At 44.9% G+C, this 12,377-nt stretch overlaps 1 protein-coding gene across 1 annotated transcript in view; it reads right to left on the bottom strand.

Annotated features, from left to right (window-relative positions):
- Positions 1 to 12,377, bottom strand: part of LRIG1 (leucine rich repeats and immunoglobulin like domains 1) — a 127,174-nt gene that overhangs the window by 38,000 nt on the left and 76,797 nt on the right. The gene's annotated exons all lie outside the window — the stretch shown is intronic.

Raw genomic sequence — 12,377 nt, 5'->3', positions numbered from 1 at the left:
GTGTGTGTCTAAGTAAAACCTACTGGAATTTTGCAATATATAAGCCAATGGTCTTTAACTGCATCCTCATCAGTGTGTGGTTACCTGCATTTGATGGAAGCACCAGAGTTAGTCTAAACTGACCCTCTGTGTTGATCGGAGACCAGAAGCCAGGAATGAGTAGTGTGAAGAAACAGTACCAATACAAGGGAGCAGGGGTCCACAGAAGAATCTTATTTTGTCACCACTGTCAGATAAGCCACTTTCATCAACCTGATTTGGCCACACTATAGGGATCTAGGACCATTTAAGTAAAATCAACCAATCATACTCGAGTGCCATTTCTGTCATAGGCACACAAAGCAGACCCCTAGGCAGTTGGGACCCACTGCAGTGCCACCCTCTGTCCTAGGTGGGTCTCAACAGCTTCCCCCACTCCCACCAAGCTCAACAACTGACCTAGTTATGGTCTAACTTGGCTGGAGAAAATTATACTAAATGTGAGGTGGTTTTTTGTGGTTATTGTTTAGAGGAGATGGAGCTGTTAAATTAAAGAGCTCCACCACCATTTGCAGAGTGGGGTAAGGAAATCAGTCAAGACTACAACCATGCTAGTTTGGGTGTAGCCCAAACTACATTGATTTCTATCTTGTCACTGGTCCACCTACTTGCCATTTAGAGCCTATTCAAGTTGCACCATCGGTTGTCATCGTAGGGGAGAGCAGGTAGGGTGACAGTCGAGACTGCACCTTGCGGCAAACAAACACCCAACCTTCCTGGCCTCTGCAACGCCATACCTTTTCCCAAAACAGTCGTACCTTGGAAGTCGAACGGAATCCATTCTGGAAGTCCGTTCAACTTCTAAAATGTTTTGAAACCAAAGCACAGCTTCTGATTGGCTGCAGGAAGCTCCTGCAGCCAATCGGAAGCCCCATCAGATGTTCGGGTTCCAAAGAATGTTCGCAAACCAGAACAGTCACTTCCGGGTTCGCAGCATTCGGGAGCCAAAACGTTCAGCTTCCAAGGTGTTTGGGATCCAAGGTAGGAGCGTAATAATGTGCTGGGACTTTTTAGCATTCGCTACATGAAACTCTGATTACTCCACGTGGGCAAGCGTTCCACTGAAGTCCTCCAGTATATGCTATTCACAATTAACATCTTCACAGATGAAGCATACTGACCTTGAACACTTTGTGCAAGAGGCACATATATCCTGTTGCCCTTCAAAATGTGCAACCTGGTCTTACATGTGTTAAGCTGATAGTAAGCCCCGCAGAGTTCAATGCGACTCAGTCTCAGCTAAGAGAGCCTTGGTGAGTCTTGCACTTTCTTGGGAGAAGGGGAACACAGATGACATGCAGACACCACCCTCCAAACCTACTTATATCAATGTACTTATTTCTTAATAAGGTGTTACATTATTGTTCACAATTTGAAGCAGATGGCATAGTAAAACAAAAGGTAAGAAATGTGCCCATGCGCTAGAGGTGGAGTGAGAAATGACAGAGCAAAACAGGTGGGGCTACTTCAAAAGAATCATGGCTTTTCTAGGAATATTGGAGTATCCCTTAAGAGAAGCTAAGGTTACACCTTAATCCCAGTGGGTAGGCCAGTGCTAAACGTCTTCATGGTTTTTTATTGATAAATCTTTTTGGCAGCCTTTTCCACAAGTACAAGTGGGAGGGGGAAGACTTTCCTTCCGCAGGGTGAAGGCTATTTTTGGTTTGCCATGAGGAGAACGGGGAGGCAGGGGAAAATTGCACGGTTGGCCTTCATCTAGTATCAGCTTTCAGTATTGGCCCGGCTTTGTTAATTTAGGGAGTTGGGGGTGGAAGGAAGCCTTAATACAGCAAAAACCCCATTAAGGCACCACCTGCTATAAGCATCAAAACCAAAAGGAAGCTTCAAACGAGAGGGGAGCTCTGCACCTCCCTTTTCGTTCTATTAATATTCAGATATGTACATGCGGAAGGAGAACAATTAAACCACCTAGAAATGCCTTCTACCAGAGGACATGCAAGGTCTCGTGTTATAAAGGGCTGCCAGACCATGACTGGAGATCTAGATCAAAAAGAGGTCACATGGGATGAATCAAGCACTGCTGCTAGGAAGGGGCCTTCTGGCTTTCCGTCTCTTAAGCAGTCGCTTGCTTAGTCACAGCCAGTTTCAACTTCTACATTCTATAAAAACCATCCAGATCAGCCTTTCCTCAAGAGGTAGCCATCCCAACAACATGCCAACTGAGATAAAAGAAGGGTGCAAGAAAGAATTCAGGATTTATGACCACACTGGGAGAGGTTTTTTGTTCATAGTGTTGTTATTTTATTTTTATGGTTTGGTGCGTTAACAATGCCCTAACGATGCTCTGCTTATGTTTCATAAGTGTAATGGGTGTAGGTAAGAGACGCTATCCCGAAACCTAAGCCCACCTTGGAAAATGGGCAGGTGGAGGGAAATAAGTGAGGGAAAGGTAGAGATGGGAAGTTGTGCTACAAAATGTTTGAAAGAAACTGTTAATAATTGGAAGGAGGAGGAAGAGGAGGAGGAGGAGGAGGAGGAGGAGGAGCTAGTCATTCCTCTAAGCCCAGCTGAGACTGGTTCCAACACATCAGTCTGTGCATACTTCCAACCTAAGTAATGTTCAAACTTGCATCTACCAGTCTATCTTAACTGATCAGCATGCGGAGAGGCAAATTCATGATCAGCTAAGGAAACACATGACAGCTCCCAAACCATTTCAGTCCATTTGATGTCAGATGTGTATGGTACTACAGATGGATATCAAGGGAATCAAAGTCAGCTCCTCAGCCTCTATAGGCTCTGGGTGATGAAACATCAAACAGGGACCATCGTCTGAGGGAAAGCTTTTCAACAAAGCCCGTTCAAGTTTTGAAAGCAGAAGCGTCACCGAGGTGCACACTCTCTTTTTCCCCTGCATGGTCTCCAATCCATACCTGAGGGTGGTCACACAAGGCACTCTAGAAGGATCAATATGGGAGATGCAGTTCAGCAACACCTGGAGACCACCGCGTTGGCTATCCCCTAGTTTAAGGACACAGACCTGTGTACTCTACAAGCTGCAATAGTGGGTCAATGTAATATATATGCTTCCCACTGATCTGCATTAAAAAACACACACCTACAAACGATGTTCCTTGCTCCACACTGAAAGCCTCTGCTGACCCTTTGAGAGTGTAACACTTCGGAAAGGAAACTGCAGTCTCTTTAAGTATGTTATTCAGGCAGGAAGTGAGTATCCGTAAAAATTAGCCCCCACTTTGTGCTCCGAGGCCACCGAATCACTAGTTCCCAAGGGAAAGCTTGGCAGCCCCATTGCAGAGAGGCTGTTTGTTCAGGTGGAACTCAGATACATAACAAGAGCAGGCCAGGGGCGGGATATGCACTCCTGACATGCTTGGGTCAGCCGTTGTGAAACTCAACGTACGCTGCGTACACCAGTTTCTTAATTAGTTACAGCACTGGCCCTGGAGCGAGATGGGCGATATGCTTGCTTTATAACAAAAGGGAAAGAAGCAGGCCAGCTCCTACCCTAATCTCTTATCCATAAGGAACCATTCCTCTCCATAAGACGGGAAAAGAACAGTCCGTAAATATGGCCTACACAGCAGTACAAATACAACCAGGGTAGATGTTAAGGGGTAAAGCTTAAACCAACTGAGCTCTGGCAGAAAAGATTTTCCACTCACCTCATTGTTTAGCACTGCCTCATAACCAGGGGCAGGGGACATTTTTTCACCCCAAGGCCCACATTTCCTTCCAGGTAAACACATGGGGGCTACATGCCAGTGTTTGGGCAGGCTCAGAGGCAAAAGTGGGTGCAGCTCATCCAATCCACAGATGACAACAAACTGGGAGGGATAGATAATGCCACAGAAGACAGAACCAAGATTCAAGGTGATCTTACCGAATTGGAGACCTGGGCCCAAACTCACAAAATGAATTTTGAAAGAGACAGATGTAAGGTTCTGTACTTAGACAGGAAGAACCAGATGCACAAATATAAGATTTTTTGAGGGGGGGGAGCACCTGGCTTACTAGCAGTACATAAGAAAAGGATCCAGGGTTCTTGGCGAATCACAAGCTTAACATGAATCAACAATGTGATGCACTATGTACATTTTTGCCTCTGTACCGTAGGTTAGGATATACACACACTCTCACACGTATTCCTCTCTGTCCTATCCCCAAGCAGCCAGCAGGCATTATCAGAGTCCTAGGGTTGTGGTTTTACTGTGGCATGGTGGGCTCTAATCCACAAAAGCATGTGCATTGTTTCTTATGGTTCCACAAGTCTTTGCGACGGAGTGATGCCAGAATAGCTTGTGGAGGACTGCTGAACACTGTTTGCTTACGTGAGTAACACCTTCGTGCTACAGCTTCACTGCCAACCACCTGCACAGGAAAAATCAATAAGTTTTGCATAAGTGGGAATTCCAACCATCAATGCTAGGCAGAGCGAAAGTCCACAGCAGGAACAAGGGAGTGGGTGGCGACAGGACACCAACAGGCACTAACAGGAGGTGGAAAATTAGGTCAATGAACTGATAGCTTGGGACATTTCATACTTCAGTTTACTTCCTGGCACCTGGCACAACATAACAGGCACCTGCAAGCCTGTTAGAAGGCTGAGCTGGCTCAATGGACAAGCCAGTTTATTCAGATCAAGACGACAAGACAAACCAAGATTCAGGTAAACTGAAAGCAAATCCTTTGTCTGGAAGTAAATCCCTCCAGCTTGAGCACATAGCAATAAACCCAGGTTTAGGGCCAGGTGTGAATACGGCTACTGATTTCTCTGGCATAGCTCTTCTGCAGTGAACCTTTGTTATTCCTATTTTAGAATTCAGGAACCGAGGCAAACCTTGAATTTGCAAACTGAGCATGGGTCCCCTGTTGATGAAAATGGATTTGAACCATCAACCACGATCTTCCGTTTGGCCCACAGGTCAACAATAGATGGGGTTCAACAAGGCAGACCTGGCAAAAGACGCCACACCAAAATCCTATCTCCTAGTCAGGCTACCTTCCCCGGGTGCCTGTCAGCAACTACACAGCATTGACAGCGTCCAATTAAGCATGATGAGTTTCCAGCGTTTCCTCTCTTGACTTTGACAAGAGTAAACAAAAGCTCATTTCTATTTCTAGGTTGCTGTATCTCAGGCATCCTCCATTAGGGGGACTCCTGGCTATTTAGTAAGTGTGTGAGCAAATGCACGCACACATAAGCTCATTGATTACCTCATTCCTGGGTTACATCACTTTAGCCTTCGTACCGCAAGCCAAACAAGCTACACAGGAAGCCTCAGGTGTCCATCTCATGGGCCAGCAGCCCAAATGTTTTTCCAGAGTCCATGTGTGGCAAGCCACCACACAGGAGCCTACACATTGATTCCGTTCACATCCCCACCTGCCTTGCCAACCTCATCTGACCAACATGAAATTCACACTCTGTTTGAACAGCTGCTCAGAACCGTGATTTAAAAAAATAAAACAAAAATCCTACTATGATTTGTGCCAAGCATCCCTAGGCCTTGGTGACTAGAGGCTAGAGCAGGGCATCAGACTGGGCATCTTCTCCCCTGCCCTCTTGGTTCAATGTGTAGATTCAGGGCCCTGACTCCAGGCGACCCCCCAGGGCCGTCTCCCTAAACTACAGTTATACCATTAGATTCCACCAAACTTAGGCTTACACATTTTTATATCAAAGCATAATAGCTGGTAGTCTGAGACCCTATAGCAGGCATGGCCAGACTTGGCCCTCCAGATGTTTTGGGACTACAATTCCCATCATCCCTGACCACTGGTCCTGTTAGCTAGGGATGATGGGAGTTGTAGTCCCAAAGCATTTGGCGGGCCAAGTTTGGCCATGCCTGCCCTATAGAATCATAGAATTGTAGAGGGTCATCTGGTCCAACCCCCTGCAATGCAAGAATCTTTTTGCCCCCTGCGGGGCTCAAACCCATGACCCTAAGATCAAGAGTCTCATGCTATACCAGCTGAGCTACAGAAAGCAGGCTGGTATTGATCAAGGGCAAAGTCAAACTATGGAACTTGCTCCACCAGGAGGCAGAGAAAGCCACCCACTTGGACGGCTTTAAAAGAAGATTAGACAAATTCATGGAGGTAAAGGCTATTGATGGCTACTAGCCATGATGGCTGTGCTCCACCTCCACAGCTGGAGGCAGCAATGCTTCTGAATACCAGTTGCAGGAATCCATGGGAGAAGAGTGTGCTCTTGTGCTTATGCTCTACTTCTTGCCTTCCCAGAGGCATTTGACTGGCCACTGTAAGAACAGGATGCTGGACTAGATGGGCCATTGGCCGGATCCACCAGGCTATTCTTATGTTCTTTGCCTAGAGAAAATCCCACTAGACCCCTCTCCCTATAGTTTATGAGCATTGAACCAAATGCATGTCTGAAAGCCAATATGCAGTGCCAATGAACAAAAAATCCAGTTGAATGAATGGCCAACCATGCTCTTCTTCCAATTAATATCACCTTAAGGATGTAAAGTCCTATGCCCATTTACCTGGGAGGAAGCACTATTGAACTTCACAGGTCTTACGTCTGCGAAAGCACGGACAAGATAGCACCCTTAACTCAAATAATTACCATTTTTGCTTGGCCATACTTGAAATGGCACCAGGAAACCTGAACTGACCTGAAGGCAGGAAAAGGCTTGATTCGAAAGGTATTATTCTCAGTGCTGAAGAATTGTATCGGCTCCATTGCTTCTGAAGAGTTTAGAACAACCAGAAATCTCCAAGGTAAAGCCTAGTAAGCTTCAAGTCAGTGACACTGGCCTGATTTTTCAGAGAAGAATAGCCAGATAGCTTTCAGTTGTGAACAAAAACTATATCTCTCATCATAAACCTGTGGAGTTTGGGGGGAAACACTTTTTAAAACCTGTTTGGTCCAATAAAAATATATAGTTATTCCAACAAATATTCATGTTTTTCTTTATAGCTACAATGTCATGTAGTTTTGAGTGTTTGTTTTAAATAATTGAAACTTTTTCTTCTTTTTTCTTTATGGGGAGCAGTTTTCTAAGCCTTTAGCAATCTGTCCCGCTGTTGCCGTTAACGCAGATTAAAGTGTGTGTAGAGATAGGGCAGAGCCTTAGTCTACCAACAAGCAGAAGAGAGATGTATCTACCACAAAATTACAAAACCTGTTGCAATTTCAAAGCAAATTATGATGCCTCTCTTGCACTCATATTTACTTTGCTCGTTGTGGGTGAAGCCGCTTTCATTGTACTTCTTATCAAGGAGCTGGTACAGGTCCACTTGGGACCCAAGAGGGCAGAAAGTGCTTTCTGAAGGGACTGCTTGCAATATATTTATCTGACATGATGAACCATGATATGCTTAAGGTGCAGATCCCAAGCTAAGTGCGGACAGCTATGGGGTTAATTCAAAAGTTGGAAAATCTTAGCTGACCACGCATGTGGACACTCCTTCGCTCTCTTTCATCACCCAAAGATGTACTGTTAGAAGGCAGTTAATGGACATACCATGCTCTGGCCAGCAGATACACGGGGCGCAGGGGAGAAACAAGGAGAAAGAAGGATGGGAAGTATCTGGTACGCTTACATTAGGTCTTCTCCACTAAGGCTGCAAACCCCCTCCAACATACCTCAGATAAAAATAGTGTCGTCCCCCATGCTGCTGCCTCCAAGGCAGGGACACAGAGGCCAAATTAAGCAAGCCAGAGCCAAGACGTTCTTAGGGGCGTTCAAGTGACCCGGATCTCGTTTTCATACAAACAGGAAGTGCTGCTTATTGGATGGGGGAGAAGAGAGAGGGAGGCATGGAGCTAAGAAATGTGTTAGAGAGACACATGGATCTGAACTCCCAGCAGTATGCTGAAACGCTGTACTGAAGGGAAATCAGGATCTCCATGTCACCGTGAGAAGCCGTGATGGCTAGAGAGTTTTGGCGACGGTCCTGGGATTTTTCAGGGCAGTTAGACAGTACGAGGCTGCAATCCTGAACATTTGCACTGCAATCCTTGAGGTTTTTTTAGCTAAGGCACCAGCCTCTCCAGTGGAGCTTACTCCTTAGTAAACATGTCCAGGCATGCATACTGAATGGGGCAGATCCAGCACACATTTTCCTCTCTCGGTGATCACCATTGAGCTTCTTTTTGAGCAGCTGCTTGTAGGCTTTCCTGCTGAAATCAGATAGACAGGGTGGGGCTTCTAAAGGGCAGCCCTTCACAGGCAAAAGGAATCTCTGTGTAAGCAACTCATAACCTCCAGGGATTTAATCAAGTGTCTCAACTGCTCAATCACCATTTCTCTAGACAAAACTAGATTTCATGTAAAAAAAGGGGGGGGCGGCGTGCAACACACTGATCAAAAGAAAAAAGCTAAAACAAAAACAAGACTCCATTCTCCACAGGCCCCACCCTGACTCTAGCTACATTCAGCTGAAGATATGGAATTTGGGGGCTATCCCAGTTCAGAACTGAAAAGCAAAGTTTTTGGAGAGGCTGCTTCTGCTTTTGGATCCTAGAAGAGGCACTGTTCTATGAGCTTGAGACAAAACGCTTAGAGAACTTTCACACACCAGTTCCCCCCTCCCCAACCCCTTAATATATCATATAAGAGGGAGCCAAATTCGGTACATGTCACTGTGCTGGAATCTCAAGCTCTTTCCAAAGTAGGAACTCTGCAAGCTCTAGGAACAATTATGCACTACTCAGTCTAACAGGATATTGGCTCTTCTTTCTTGGATTGCTGTGGATAGAGGCTCTTATTACATAATCAGGCATGCAGACTCATATCCAGAGCCTACTTTGGGACTGGGGGCAGGGAGGGTGAAACTCTACACAGACAAAATCCAGCGTGAATATTTGCAGGGCTTTCTTGCTTGGCCAGACAGAACGTGGCTACGTTAAAAGAACAGGCATTTTTGAAGCTGGAAGTGAAATCTATGGGGTATGCTAGATAGAAATCTAGCTAGATTTCTATGCTAGAAATCTATGGGGTATGCTAGATATTCTAATCTCAGGCAAACTTCTTCTTCTTCTTTTTTTTTTTTTTGCTATAATCACCACACAATTTAATGTGCTTGAATAGGTAACAATAAAAGCAAAACTTTTCTAGCTTATTTCTGACACACCACCAGATCAGAGGTAACACGCTGAGTTATTTGGAACTGGGCAGCAGAAGCCTAGTTCCAAAGACAATGGAGCACGACTGTTCCATTATGCTTGGAAATGGAGAGGCGTAGTCGAAATACTGCACCAGATGTCCAACTTGATTTTGTAAGAAAGGTGTTGCCAAACTAGCACAAGTTCAGAGAGCAGGAAACATGGTTAAGAAGAGATGGGTATTCTGCTGCAGAAGAGAAGTCTGTGGCACAATATGCACCTATTTAGGAGAGCAAGTGTAGAACAGAGAGAAGATTTAGATTTTCTACCTCAGTGAGAAGACCTCTACTAAGCTAAGATGTAGAGCAGCCTTCCCCACCCTGGTGCCCTGCAGATGTTTTAAGACCGTAGGTCTCCAACTCGTGGATCACGAGGCTATCGCAGCTGTTGCTGTCATGCTGGACTCCAACTGAGGCTGACCAAAGGAGGACTACATGCGGTGTCTGGGCGAGAGCGAATTCTTCCAATGAGACACTTGTTTTATCAATTTCCACGAGTGCTGCAAAGTGGCAGGAGAAAGGAAAGAGCCTTTTTCAATAAGGAAACATATTTCTACATCACCCTCAGTCCACTCCCTGCATCCTGGAATAGGGATGGGTCACGGGGTAGTTCCTTGCTGGTTTCCATTTTGTTATGCTAATGTTATGCTACATATATTCTTCTGAGAACTGCCATTCTAGGATTGATAATGTGCCTTATTGGAACTATTAAGTATAAACCAAAAACTAATACGTGAAAGTGGGTCTTGTGTTGCCGGTTGGGAGACTCATGAGTTGGGTCTCGGGTCTGCTAACAGTTGAAGACCACTGTTTTAGACTACAACTCCCATCATCCCTGATCGTTGGGCCATACTGACTATGGCTGATGGGAGTTACAGGCCAAACACATCTGAAAGGTGTGAAGTTGGGAATGGCTGGTGACTTTGCCACCATTTCTATGGCAGATATAGTGATTAACCTCGGATGCAAGTCACCTAAAACAAGGGTGCCAGGTAGAGTCTATCTTGGTTTAGATCGAAATCAAAGGATACCTTTTTCTTTTTAATTGCTAATCTTCTTTGAAGGAAGGGGAAGGGGACTGCTGGCCATCTTTAAAAATATTAACTTTCAAAGATTTTGCTTAGTCTCCTGAATATTGTTCTGACTACCAAGGATACGAATGCAGGTAAGAATAGGCTGGGGGGGGGGAGTGGGGAAAAGAGATTTACCTCCATGTTTGCAGCTTTGTTAATACTATCTCAATCACTTTAGGCTTCTGTTAACACTTTCAGGACATACAAGATAAAACGTGGCTAGCTGATCAGCTATAGCATGGAGCCTGCTCACAGGCTGCTGAAAGGCCTTATCAATGAGAGTGTTGTCAGAAAAACTGCAAGACAGCATAGCAAGTGAATAGGCCATCTTTGCTGAGTTTTCTACAGCCCTGCTGAGTGCATTCAAACTGGGGGACACACACACACACACATTCTTTTTGGAGCAGAACAGTCCCATTACCATAGAAAATGGGTTAAATGACCCACGAGTAACATTCCTTTATAAAACTAACATCCTTCCAACGCCTGTGCAAAAACAGGCTCCAGAAATCTTTTGAGCGAGTTTAGAACTGGGAGAAAACAATCACTAACCATACAGTCCAGATCTATGTAACAGAAGGTCCCCCAACTTGGGACTTTTGCAAAAGCTTCAGAAAGCATGAACCAGCAGCCCAATCCAGCAGAAAGCTCTCTGGAACAGCTACACAAAATTACTTCTTTAGCTGTTGCCATTCCGAAAAGGAAATGTGTTAATTGCTATAAGACCATATATGGGGGGGGGGGAGAGAGAAGAGATGGGGAGGCTAGCGTTTATTCATCATGACCACACAGAATACTTTCCACATACACTCAAGCAAACAGTCGTACTCTTTCACAAAACCGTTGTAATGTAAGACGTGGGTTTGCAATAAATGGACCGGCATAACTGTGGCTTACCCCTAAAAAATAAAATTAAAAAGGGTCCACTGCTGCTTCTATGTACTTTTGACTTTTTAAAATCTTACATACTAACAGAGAAGTCATTCTCCTGATGCTTAACCTTATGCAGCCAAAACGGCACTGTCCGCTCAGAGGAGCGAGGTATCAGCCAGATTGGCAGAACTCCAAAATTTGCAGAAGTACAAAATGTTAGGGGAGGGGGGAACCTTAAGCGTGTATTAGGCAAGAGAGAGAGAGAGAGAGAGAGAGAGAGAGAGAGAGAGAGACAGCCCAGGGAACATTGAGCATACAGACCCCTCCGTGTCCCTATTTTCCAGGGACATCCCTGATTTAGAGAAGCCGTCCCAGTTTCTAATTTGATCCTGGAATGTCCCGCTTTCCTTAGGATATCACTATTTTCACTGGAAAAATGTTGGAGGGTATGCAGTTACCCAACCCCCGAGCCGTCTGGAGGCAATCCTGTACAGGGAAGTTTTTTGTTGTTTTTTAATGTATGTTTTTTATGTATGTTGGTAGCTGCCCAGAGTGGGGTATAAACAGTAAAATTATCGTTATGGCATGGGACATCCCTATTTTCATCAGAGAAATGTTGGAGGGTATGTGTATAGTCACTGGACAAAAACTGCTGACTGCTGGAAGCTCTGTGTGTGTGTGTGTGTGTGTGTGTGTGTGTGTGTTTTCATTCCAGGGAGGGATGCAAAGAAGGAAAAGGAATGGAGTATCCTGGAAAGGGGCATGGGTGGGTGCTGCACCTTGACAGAAGCACTCTACAATGCAATGCTTTGCTGCAATTCCCACTTGTTTATTCACAACTTGCCAGCCCTTCCACACCTTAAATATTTTGTACCTTTGACGTGAAGTCAGGGGAAAATGTTTTATTTTATTTTCCTAGTGTATAACTCAACATTAAATGGGCTTGACATGCACAACATGTTTTCTTTCAGCCACTTTCACCCTATCAGTACATATCTCTCACCAACAGCATTATGCACTTGCTTCAGCGGTGGGTGGGGAAGGTGGCCTGGGGGAAAAAACAAAAAACAAAAGATCCTATGTACGGGCATGAGCTTATCACTTCTCTCCTTCACATTCACAGCCTGCACTTCCAACTTTTTCAAAACTTCACAAAAGTTTTCAAAACTTTACGTTTCACAGATCACAACATGATATTTACATCACACTGAACTAAACGCCAAGCCACACTTGCTTTCCCACAATCCAACTTATACTGGGTAATATTGTTGTTTT

This window comes from Podarcis pityusensis (genome assembly GCF_964106645.2).
Source record: "Podarcis pityusensis genome assembly, chromosome: 2".
Taxonomy (NCBI): Eukaryota; Metazoa; Chordata; class Lepidosauria; order Squamata; family Lacertidae; genus Podarcis; species Podarcis pityusensis.
This window is presented reverse-complemented; position numbering and strand designations above follow the sequence as displayed.